Consider the following 13172-nt stretch of genomic DNA (forward strand, 5'->3'; position numbering starts at 1 on the left):
ATATTTTATAAACCAAAGTATATTGCGACGAAAACTAACTAATCGTCGCAAACATATTTTTTTTTTAAATAAAAATTATTAGAATAATGCGACGAAGCATTTATAATCGTCGTAAAACGAGAGGAATTTATTTTTTCACTAAATGTCGCGACGACTACTACATAATCGTCGCAAATATTAACAAAAAATATATATTAAAAAAACATTTTACTTGTTTGCTACGAAAATCATGATTTGGTCGCAAGCATTTTCTTTTTCTGGGGACGTTTTTTGTGTTGCGACGAATGGTGGCAATAATCGTCGCGAGCGGGAGACGAAATCAATTTTCGTCGCTATAAAATCGTCGCGAAAATGCAGTTTTGGCCTAGTGATTGTATATATGACTGTTCGTTGTGTCTTTTATAAATATGGTTTGAATTTATGTTGTTCATTTGTTTTTTCAATAGGAAGAAGGGATAAATGTAGGATTTGAAACTGGCACAAATTTGATGGCTAACTAGATATTTCACATTTGAAAATTTGCCATCCTAGGCTAATAGTAGTAAGGGTATACTCCATTACTACATCAAACATAAAAAAAAAAAAAAACAAAAAAAAAAAAAAACACATCCTATAGTAGGATAACAGAAAAAATAAAAACATCTTCTAACACATTAGTAGATATTATAGTAGACCCCACCTAATTTACATCTCCTTCGACTCAGCAACCACATCTTCCCCAGCTTCACCAACATCTTCCCCAACTTGACCAAATATGCCTTCCATTTTTCCATGGCCAGGTTCTTTTCCTTCATGACCATATATGCCTTCCATATTTTCATTCACAGGTTCTTTTCCATCAACAGCTTCCCCCACACCATTTTCTGACCCTTCACTGTCTTCCCCGTCTTCATTAACTAGTGGCTCATTTTAAGAATACCCTGTCATGCCGGTGAAGTCTATTGGAGCGGCATTCTTAATATGAAATATGATCACGCATGTGTCGCACACAGGAAAACCGTTGACACGAAACCAACGTGCCTCCCATATCTCCTGCATAAAATATTCATTAACCACTGTTAGAAGAACATTCATCCTAAAATACAATTTATAAATACTTTCCCTAAATAAATACCTTATTGTCCTTGAAGAATATAACCATGTCGACTGCAATATTATTCGTGCAAGGGTTGAACTTGACTCCGGGCTTCGAAATGTACTTTAAGAACGCATAAAATCGCCTTCGAATGATATGAACTCTTAGTTTCACATCTTCAAAAGTGATTTCTTGTGAAATGTAGTCACAAATCTCCTCTGTAGCGCGGTGTAGGACGCTGTTGAAAACCTCAACTGTATCTAGGTTTTCCAGTTGAATGCTATTCTCATGGATTGCATGCATCATCACCAAGTCGTAACTTAACGGCCATTCATCGGAGTTGCAGAACCCATTGATTATTTGATTTCGTGTTTTTGGCATTTTGCTTAGTTTTAATTTGTTTTAAATTGTTTTTACAACCTGCTCTAAACATGGATGGTTATATGTTTATATAGGTAGAAAGGGAAGCATGCATTTACTCTAGAAATGGTAGTAGATGAGAGGTCATTCAAATATTTATTGCAATGCACTCTTCTTTACGTTTCGTAGCACTAAATGACTGCAATTCGCCTTATTTTCACATCAGCCGAGAACTTGTTCTCCAATGCATGAATTAATGCCAACTGTCTGTATTCTTTATTCTTTCTGCTAAGCAAAGAAGTTTCAATAAGTAATGACAACGTGTTCTTAATTGTTGGAATAAATTAAGTAGTTGGGATTTATTGTTTGGAAAAGGCTTGATGTAAAATTTAAGAAAAGACATTTACCAACCCATTTGTATTGATTGCTAAGAATAAATGCACATTATGTGAATTATTTTATTAATAAAAAAAGGAAATAAAATGTATAAAGTATGTGGTAATGTTCATTGGTTATTCAAGTCTTCAAAATATTATGGCACCGAAAAAACAGCCAATATTTCGAAGGGGAGAGTTCTTAATGCAAATAAATTGGGTTGAAGACATTGAAAATATTTTCATTGACTTCATGGTCGTTGAAGTGAAACTTGGTAGCTTTGTTTGGCCCGACAAAACAGATGGCTCTTTGTTCCTAGCACAAGATATGTTCACAACGAAGCACGGACTGTTTTTCTCCAAAGATTTCTTGCTAAAAAAACTTGGCCTCCTTCGTGATCGTTTTGGAAACTTCCAATGGTTATAGAAGTTAGATGGTGTGTACTATAATCCGAAAACCAACATTGTAACTGCTACCGGTGTAATATGGGATTACATAATGAAGGTAAACCAGAACTATATATAATCACCATCGATATTTAATGTGTGTATAATGGATTTTTTTTATATCCATTGTTGTAGGTGAAGTATTCTGTATACCAATACCGTATATCCGGTGAATCAAAATGGCAAGAGTTATCGATTCTTTTCCAAGATATTGTGGAGTATGCTCAACCTTGCCCCGACGTTGTTATACTATCATCCGATAGCGAGGGTGAACCGAACGAAGAAAACGTGGTGGCTGTCCCACAAGGCCCTGTTGCACAAGCTGAAAAAGGTATAATTTCCGTCGTTCATATTTCTTCTACTTCGGAAAAGAGTAAGGAATTCAACATTTCCGACTATTTGAATTACTACTTTGACTCCGAGGGTTCATCAAAAACAATTTATAGTGACGCGAACTCTTTCAACTGTGGTGCTGCCGGGATACGGACCCACCCAAATTCGAGTCCAAAATCTGGTAACAATCGAACTTATCCAAAAAAAGATAAGAGAGCTACCTCAATTTGTTCGAATAACCCGGAGAGGACTTTTTGATGAAACCAAAATCTAATTTTTCAATCGGCATTATTTATATAATTCTAGAATGTTTCGTGTGTGTGTTGTTTTGTCCTTTTTTGGAATTAAAAATATTTCAATGATTGTAAGCACTTTAATTTCCAAATTGTATTAATACGACAGTGCAGTTTATTTTGGCATCAATATGTGTTCACAGGTCTATTAATATTATTTTGTTGCTCCTACATAATTTTATTGATCTACCTTGTTTATTTGTTCTATTGATGTTGTATATGAAAAACAAATAGCTGGAATAATACATTTCACAATTACTACATCAAAAATTTTGAACCGTTAATACTACAAAAAGTATTTAGTACAAACACACTACATCCATATATCAATACATACTTCACCAAACATTACCACAAATAGTGAGCGAATGATAAGGTTTTTGAGGTTGCTCGCCGCCTATACTACATCAAAAAATGGCGATAGACACGTACGAATAATATTTTTACGATTACTAATAGTTTGAACAAATATTCATTATTTTAATTTAATAACGCCCTTGAAGAATCATCGCCACCATTAGCTCCTTGTGTTCGTCGTTGACACTGAAGAAGATGTCCATGTCCATGGCCGTTTCACATAGAACCTTCGTCACATCCAACTTGTCCTCGCTAGTCAAGTATTCGAACGAGCTAAGGGCATCGAAAACCTTTTTCCTCGATTCCGACACATCGAAATCAAAACCAACCCTTTTCACAAGGCGCCCCAATTTTTCGTCGGCTTTGTCGAAGAACTTCGCCATCATGTCAACCAATTGAAGGTCTACGTCATCGGCGCAGGCCCTTTTCTTCTTCGTTTTTCGAGTGGTTTTAGGGCTAGTTGCACCCTCTCCTCTGGTAGACACAAATGAAGTAATGTCACCATCAAGCGATGCGTCTCCTAAAGAAACATTTCCACCACCAACACTGGTCGGTTCTTTTCCCTTCGAAGAACCAATTAAGTCATTCACAGTTTCAACGTACACCTCGGCATGCTCCCCAGTGGCCCGGTCTTTGCCAAATATGACAAGCCAGTCCTTGTAGTAAGGCCATGCCTTGTAGCGCATAGTACGGGCAGCTGGGTCGGTCTAAAAATGTGAACGTATTTTATAAGTTAGCAAATGTCATTAGCATGCATACTTTTTATAATTTATAATAACATAAAGTATACCTTCACGTAGTCATTCCAGGCCTCATCATCTTGCACATCAATCGTAGATGACGAGTCATTCTAGCCGATACCACTACGTGACAACATTGAACTCAATGAACCGTAAGTCTTTTTTCAAACATGAATTTTAGAATGGATGTGAGGCTCAGCCTTCAAGTCTGTCCCGAGAAACGAAACAGACATCACACCCTCTAGTGTAGCAAGATAACCTGTTTTGAACCCGTTTTCACATTTCCACCCACGCGCAACAGTGTCTTTCAAAGCATAAATCAACATTTGTTCTTCTATCAAAGTCCAAGTCCTTCGTGTGATTCCCGATTTCCCTTTCAAATTGGAGTTTCTTTGGGACATGCTAGTTCCCTCCATAACTAATACAAATGAAAAAATCACACATTTTTATAGCACATAAAAATAAAAGTACCATTCAATAAAACAAATAACACACAAACAGTTGAACATTACAAAGTCATGGGAAAATAAATTTAAATAAAATTACAATTCATAAAATATTCCAAACCATAACAATTAACAGTTCAAAGTATAAGATGGTTTTACTAATTACTACTACGCCACTCGTTATACATGTTATGCGCAAGATTGTCTCTCCAATGGGTCAATTGTTGGGATGACTCGACATTTCGTATGACTTCGACACAGTTTGGAGAATTTTCGTTGGTTGTAATAAATTGAGGAACAAGGTCCTCCACGGGGTCGTAGTCATTCGTAGTCCTTATAAAGTTGTGAATTAAAGTACAAGCAATTATAATGCGGTTTTGAACTTTGATTAGGTAATATGCGGCACTCCGAAGAATACCAAACCTGGACTTTAAAATTCCAAATGCACGCTCTATCACATTACGGGTTTTAGCGTGTTTCATGTTGAAATATTCTTGGTAGTCTTGAGGTGGAAGTGTTCCTACAGCGTAATCTTTAAGATGATACCTAACATGTCAGTAAGGTGACAAAAAATCTTCCCCACTAGTGTAGCCGTTATCAACGAGATAGTAGTGACCTATAGGTTGACATGACATTGTTATTACGTAGTATTTCATTTGGGATTCTAAAATAAGAATTATTAAGGTTCTTACCCTTAGGCACCCTTAGCTTGTTAGCCCTAGTCACAGCATCACGAAGGACTCTACTATCCGCGACAGATCCCTCCCACCCCGTCAACACATATACGAAATTGAGGTTAACATCACAAACAACAAGTACATTAACAGATATGTCACCCTTCCGATTCCTATACCTTGGTTTGTCAAGTAAGGAAACTCTAACATCAACATAAGTGCCATCTAGAGCACCGAGACAACTCTAATCACGTGGGAAAAATATTGCCATGGATGTTATAAAACTTATATTATGAAAAATGATAATTTGAAGGAAAATATGCACCAATAATATGAGTGTACCTTAAAGAAGTGCCACCTCTCATTATCACAATTTTCATCTATAGGTTGAGGGTTAACCAGGAGGATAGAGTATAATTTTAGAACAGCTTATAACACCCCATAGAAATGTTTGTTAACGGTGAACCCAGATCCTTTGAAAGAAGACCGGACAACAACATTTTTCGTATGATGACCCAAGATTTTTAAGAACATAGCTACTTGTTCGGTTATTTGGACATTTCTTGTTGGAAGAAGACCACCAAGATGTTCAAGAAGGTAACTAAAACGTTTAAAGGTGTCCAAGTTCATTCTAAGATTATCATGACATGTCACATTATTAAAACTCAGAAGGTCATTCAAATTATTCATTTGAGATGGTGCTTTAGCAATCAAACTATATGATCTCGGAACATGGGCTGAACTGGTGAGACGACGACGCCTCACAGACAAATAAAACCGAACAAAAGTTACTATATCAAGCATAATATCATCTATTACTTGATTGAGTACAAACGCAACCTCTTCTTTTCTGGTAATATCCATCAATCCAAATGGCAAGGTTGTTTTCAAAAATCATTCAGAAACAAGAGGGATTCAGCAAGAATAATGACACACAAAGGGAAAATTGTTGATATTATTTCGCTTAAAATTGTGGAAAAGTACAAGAACATAATTGTCGAAAAAACCATCAAGTAGGTAACACTGGCCATACTACAATCAATTTTTTCACATTGGCAGTTTTAAGATCCTTAAATAGGCGAGGCCAAAATACAAAAAACACATTAACAGACACCCACGAACAAGAACAATACTGTAGCAAAATTGCAAAAACACGAAAAAGTTGGGATGTATTGGAAAATCCATCACTAATCTGGGCTGATTCCAAATTGGGAAAACCAGAATTTCACCTTCCCTTTAGTCGATCTTCAGCCACCACTGAACAAATACGAGAAAAAAAATGCACCGAAAAATAAGATTTGTGTGTTCAATGTGTTGACGGAAACAAATAGATACAGAACAAAAGAGTGAAAAGAGATTTGAATTTACGGGAGATGCTTCACCGAAAAATCATCAGCTAGGGTTGCCAAAGTGGGAATGGGGAAAATAATGTATTTATATGTGGTTGATTTGTAATTTTGGCCACTACTTGGGGCTTTTTGGGTTTTTCGCACAAAAGATATCAATGCAGATGAAATGTTAATTCTGTGGGCCATGGCAGAATGGGGAGGGATTGGGCAATCTCACCTTGGAGGTGAGATACGAGAATCATAGACTAGAGGGATTTGCTTGTGGGACCCACAAATAATCCACACACTATAAAATACAACCAAGCAATTGATACATTGGGAGTATTTTATGTATCTCACTAGATCATTCAAAGCAAAAGGGCCCTATATCTATATCTATATTTATACATATATACTCATTATAAAAGTAATACATAGGAAGTTTCTTCCCTTTTTGTATGGACAAAAATATCCTTTGCATAGGTAAATTTGTAAGGACAATTTAGTCATATTCTTTAAACTTAATTAATGGGCAAGGGAGACTTGTAAAATTTGTATATAGTATTTATAATTAGGACTCTTGATCGTTGTGGCAAAACCATTCATTATTAACAAATGACCAACATATTATCATATGAAATTAATCACGTAACGCATTCTCCATAGTCAAATTATACTTCATTTCTTTAAAAAACTATATATATATATGTATATATATATATATATATATATATATATCATATGATAATTTGAAAAAATATCCTTTGGATATTTACAATAATATATTAATTATGATAGAAAATGGGGAAATTAGAATATAAAAAAACAATTCCTTAGTAAAAATTATTATGATTAATCACGAGTTCTATGATAAAATCGTTAAGTAATCTTTGTAAGGACAATTTAGTCATATTCATTAATAACTTAATTAATAGGTAAGAAAGACTTGTAAAATTTATATATAGTCTTTATAATTAAGACATTTGATAGCTGTGGTAAAATCATTCATTATTAACAAATGACCAAAGTATTATCATATTACAATAATCACGTAAGATGTTATCCATAGTCAAAATAAATTATACCTAATTTCTTTTAAAAGCTCTAGATATATATTTTAATATGAAATAGTTCTACGGTAATATCATTAAGTAATCATTAATTATTAACAAATGACCGAAGTATTATCATATGATAATTATCATAAGACGTTTTTCATAGAGTCAAATTATACATAATTTCTTCAAAAAGCTATAGACATATATTTTTAATATGAAAAAATATAATTCAAATATTTACAATAATATATCAATAATGATATAAAAAGAGGAATTTGTTGTAAAATAGCCTATTTAATCTAGATCTTTGGTTTATGATTGTAAAAATACATGAAACGTAAATAATAATAATAATAATAATAATAATAATAATAATAATAATAATAATAGAGAGAGGAGAAAGAGAGAACACAATTAACAACAAGACATACAAATGTAGAGAGATAATTATGGGTGGTTAGGGGAGGAAGATTCTCCTTTATATATGTGTAATCCACCGGAGGATTTAAAGGAGTTACATAGGAGTTACAATCTCTAAAAAGTGCGGGGATAATGGAGTAGTGTGAAGTTGACAATCTATAGTAGAATATGAGGTTACAACCTCTCATGTGTTAGGATAGGAAGATATATTTTTCTATATTATTTACAACACTCCTCATTGGGGATTCCTATCAAACACTACTGTGTTTTTCATGTTGCCTCGTTAAAACTTTCTAAGTTATAAAAGCCCTGTGGAAAAAAAACAACCTCGGTTAGGAAAAATATTACAACGCACAATCTTTCCAATCAGCATGTATCGCCTCATTAAAACCTTGGGGAGTAACGAAAATCCCGTGGGAAAAATAAACCTTGCACAAAAGAAAACGAGTACAACAGGACTGAGTACCTACACGGTAACCCCCCCCCCCCCCCCCCCCTCCTTAAAATAACTCCCCTTGATATGTACAAGGGAGTGAGCTTGGATAATATACTCATGTCAATCGCGTTTAAAAAAATTCAAAGTTGACTTTAGGCAAAACTTAGTATAAAAATTGGAGTAGTTCTCTCGAATTTTGATCTGTGGGATCATTATTTGTTTAAGCTATTGTTGTTGCTAGTTGAAGAAAACTTTAAAGTTATATACTTGGAGTTGTCACATTTTATGAGGCCCATCTTCATTTGCTTAATGCATACTGCATTACAGTAAAATACAATCCCATAGGATCTTATCTGTTTGTCAGTTCATAGGAATCTCGAATATGCCTAATCATGGCTTCAGGACGTGTGCATTCACTCAGTATCTCGTAAAGCAAACATCATGTATGATTTGACCTAGTGACAACAAGTGTACATTTCATAAAACCCAAGAATATTTATTTACCCAATACTAAAACATAGATTGAGAACGAGCTTAGTGTGGATATGACTTCTAGTCGATGCCAATATAATCCACAAGCTTCGCATCATTAGGTGATGCATACGGCGTGTCGGTAAGGTGAGCTAAGTTTACCTAATAAATTTACCGAAAACGCTTAATCATATTAAGTACATGTAGTTAAGTATAATAATGCATATATTGCATTTACATATGGCACTTCTGGTGCTAACACTTCTTCGTCTTCTTCCATGGGATGAAATGAATCATTGGACTTATTCCACTGTCGAACTCCCATAGGTGTTACGATATAATTTCCCTTTATCCATAAAATTTTCTGGATGTAATTCGATTGATGGAAAAAATTCTAATTAGCATGATATATTTTAAGTCGGTTGAGACAACAAATTAGTCTCATTTAGATCTTTGATCTTGAACTCAAATTTTCAACAATTGAGTTTTTCTTACTTGACGTCTTCAGGAGTCCAAATCAGTTCATGTACTTAATATAAATTGTAGTAATCGGAATAATCAAAACCAATTATTGTTCACATATTCTCTTCCGGAGCAATTATTTACTTAGGTGATTATCATATATTCTTTCGGAATATTTCAAGCCATAATTTAAGGGAACATCTCAGCTCAACTAAGTTTATGTTCCGTGGTCTGGAACTAATTGTCTCGGGAAAACATATTCCTTCAGGGACTTTCATAAAAATATTTGTTTCTAGATCCCTGTAAGATACTTTGTGACCACGTACTTAATAACATTCATCATGAGAGATCAGTATACCTCTTTGAAATTAATCTCATGTTGTGCGAAAATCCTTGAACTATGAGATGAGTCTTCGAGCTCCCAATCTCATTTCCTCATAGATCATTGTACTATGAGATGAGTCTTCTGGCTCCCAATATCGTTTGAGATATGAGATGAATCTTCTGGTTCCCAATCTCATTTCATTCCTTGAGTTATGAGATGAGTCTCCTAGCTCCCAATCTCGTTTTTTTTTCTTTGTGAGTGCTCACTTATATCCGTGGGTGAAATTCAAGGAGGTGTTCTTCATTTTATCAAGGAATTAAATTCACCTTGAATTGTTTTTTCTCATTTGGGCGCACCATCCCTTTGTTTACACTTGTCAATTTATCGAGGTTTTATATCATCATCAAAAAAAATGTTCAATAGCTACTTTGTAAGGAAATTTGTCATCGATGATCATTTCAGCCCGATATCACATCTCATTCATGCATGAATAACTAACATTTCCTTACGTATTCTCAGGCATGGATATTGATGTCGAGGCATCGCCCGACGTCGTCTCCGGACGAATCCATATTCTGGAATTATTTTATTAGATGGAGGTGGTATCCCATTGGTACTAGTGCTAACCGGATTCGATTGTTGGGCATTCATTCTCTTACTGAGATGAGAATCCTTTGATGACATTGCTCTCTCCTCTTCTAAGCAGGGAGGCAAGATTGGTTAGGAAGGATTGATGGTCTATCCATATTTTATCATTTTAGGACATCTATCCTTGCAAGCTTATTTGAGATCGCGTCACATTTTCAAACTAGAGAATGAGTATGGCATTATTCATCACAGACGACTTCACATTGTTCTTCAGGAACATTAATGTTGACATTCACAACTTTACGACGTTCTTTAGGAACGTTAGTGTGGATGATCTATTAATATATTTGTCAATTCTCTGACGTAGGGGATCTTGATGAGACACGGTGGGGTCGTCTCACACTAATTCACTCCGTTCTTCAGGAACAACAGTGTGGACGTTCTTTCCTTCCCTAATGGCGGGAAGACAGTCTCATCAAAGAGACAGTCCGCAATTTGAGCGGATAAGAGATCGCTTGTCTAAAGTTCTAATTTAAGTTATAGATGGTGATACATGGTCCACATATATCTTCTTGGATTACCTCCAGCAAATGAATTGAATCATTACATATATGTGCATATGTTGAACATATAATCAAATTACTTGATTTCGAGCAATCGACAACTTATGCTTCTGGCATTTAAATTGTGGTTCTACATAACCGTGTCGAAAATTTCTCTAATTTTCCCAATGTACGCTTCTGCCGTAAACGTTAGAGGTGATGCACATAATTCGATTTTTTTTTCTTCAATCAACATAATAACCATTAGCTCAACAACTTTCTACTAGAACGTGTAGGAAAGAGAGCTACTTTAATGGAAAAAGTTGTGCTATGTGATAACATAATGTGGACATTACCATAACCATCTATCAAAACTACATCTCCCGCATTTAGTTATAAAACAGTTATTTGCTACTTCTAGACATGAAATTAATAAGGGTAAATTCCACTTTACCCCTGGGGTTTCAGGGTTTGGCACTTAACCCCCTGTGATATCGATTTGGTCACTTTACCCCCCCCCCCCCCCCCCCCCCGGGGTTGACGCAATGTAACGGCCGTCTGTTTGAGTAATGGAAAATTGTTAATGTCTAAAATGCCCTTTTATTTTTCTACTATTTACATATCAAAACCACGATCCCTATTTACCCTATCCATTTCATTTTCCCCCAAATTAAATAAGCAGTTTCTTTTCCCAATCTTAAATTAGGTTTTCTTGTTTAGATTGTTTTTGAACTGATTTGAACCAGCTGTTCGTATAATTAAGATTCAAAGAAGTTGATTACGACAATAAATGAACAAGGGTTTTGTGTGAACTGATTGCAGAGGAAGCATGAAATCGCGATGGAAGATCCAATGTAAGTTTTTCATTTTAATTCTTACTTTGTTAATTATTTCATATGATTTTTTTTGTTATTTCGTTAAATCGATCAGGGGATTCCAAAGTTTTTTCTTCCAAAAATTTATATTTTTTTGTTATATGTCTCAAATCCCTAATTTTTGAAAAACAGCTTCTTGGCTTTCGAAGTAATGCATAAGGTTCAGATTTTTCCCTTATTATATTCTTTCAATTTTCTCTTTAATATTTGTGTTTTTTTCTTCAACATGTGTTATTTGCCTTCAATGTGTATTTTGTTCCCCTATTCAATTTTTTATTTATTTTGTGAGAATGGTCCCCCGTTCTTATTCTAAGAATTTAAGAATGGTCCTAAATTCTTAAAAAAATATTCTTATGTATTCTTTATTGATTGCAGAACCCCTGTTACTATAGAATTCCACTATGGAGGAAATTTTATGTGGAAACCTAGCATCAAGTATGTGGGAGGAAAGGTAGAGTTTGTAGAAGTTGAGACAGAGACATGCTGGGCTATTTGTACTTTGAGCAACTGTATCAAACTCAGTTGGGGTTCAAGCATGGATGTTTGTTTTACTATAGAGTGGCTGGGGAAACTTTAGATAGAGGTTTGAGTACACTGAAGAATGATGAAGATGTTGTTGCTATGGTTAAATCTTATGAATGATTGGATGTTATTTGTATGTATGCAGAACAATTGAAGAATAAGCCAATGAAAATATTGAAGAGCAAGTGGAGCCAGTTGTTGAAAAAGAAGCCAATGAAAATATTGAGATGCAAGTGGAGCCAGTTGTTGAAGAAGAAGTTGGGCTATCATTTGAAGACCTTATTGATGAAGTTTATCAAGAGCTTACTGCTGAGAAAGCAAGTCAAGTTGAATAGAATCAGCAAGTAGGGAGTTTTGAAAGTGAAGATGAAGAGTTGGAAGATGATGAAGATAGAGCACCATTTGTACAAAGTTTTGTTCCTAGCTGGTTTGATGATGGTTTAGAGATGCCAAATGATGATATCTTTGTGACAGAAAAAGCTACAGCAGGTGAAAGTAAAGTTCCTTATTTAAATGTAGAAGATAGGTGGTATGACTGTGAAGATCCTGAGCATGCAGAAGAGTTGAGGAGTATTGATTCCAAAGGTGAAAAGTCTAATGAATTTAATGAGGTGACTGGTATAAAGAATCCAATTTTGTTTGTTGGATTGAAGTTTTCTACGCCACAAGTGTTCAGAAGAGCCATGGTTAGATGGAATGTGCTGAGAGGCCATGGCATCACATATGTAAAGAATGAGAACAAGAACATAAGTGCTAAGTGTAAACAAGATTGTGGATGGAGAATACATGCATCTCCTATTGGCAACACATCCACATTCCAGATCAAGACCTTCATATCAATGTATCTGATGATTTGAGAGACAATGGAGAAATGAATGTCATATCAATGAAAAGAAAAGCAAGAAAGGATCTGAATGTAGATATTAGCTGGTGGCAGTGTTATAGAACAAAGAAAAAGGTAAAGAAGAATGTGGAGGGTGACATACAAAAGCAATATGGATTGTTGAGAGATTATTGGCAACAGTGCTACACCATAAACCAGGCAG

Source organism: Erythranthe guttata, chromosome 6 (genome assembly GCF_056151865.1).
Source record: "Erythranthe guttata isolate IM_541 chromosome 6, IM_541, whole genome shotgun sequence".
Classification (NCBI taxonomy): Eukaryota; Viridiplantae; Streptophyta; class Magnoliopsida; order Lamiales; family Phrymaceae; genus Erythranthe; species Erythranthe guttata.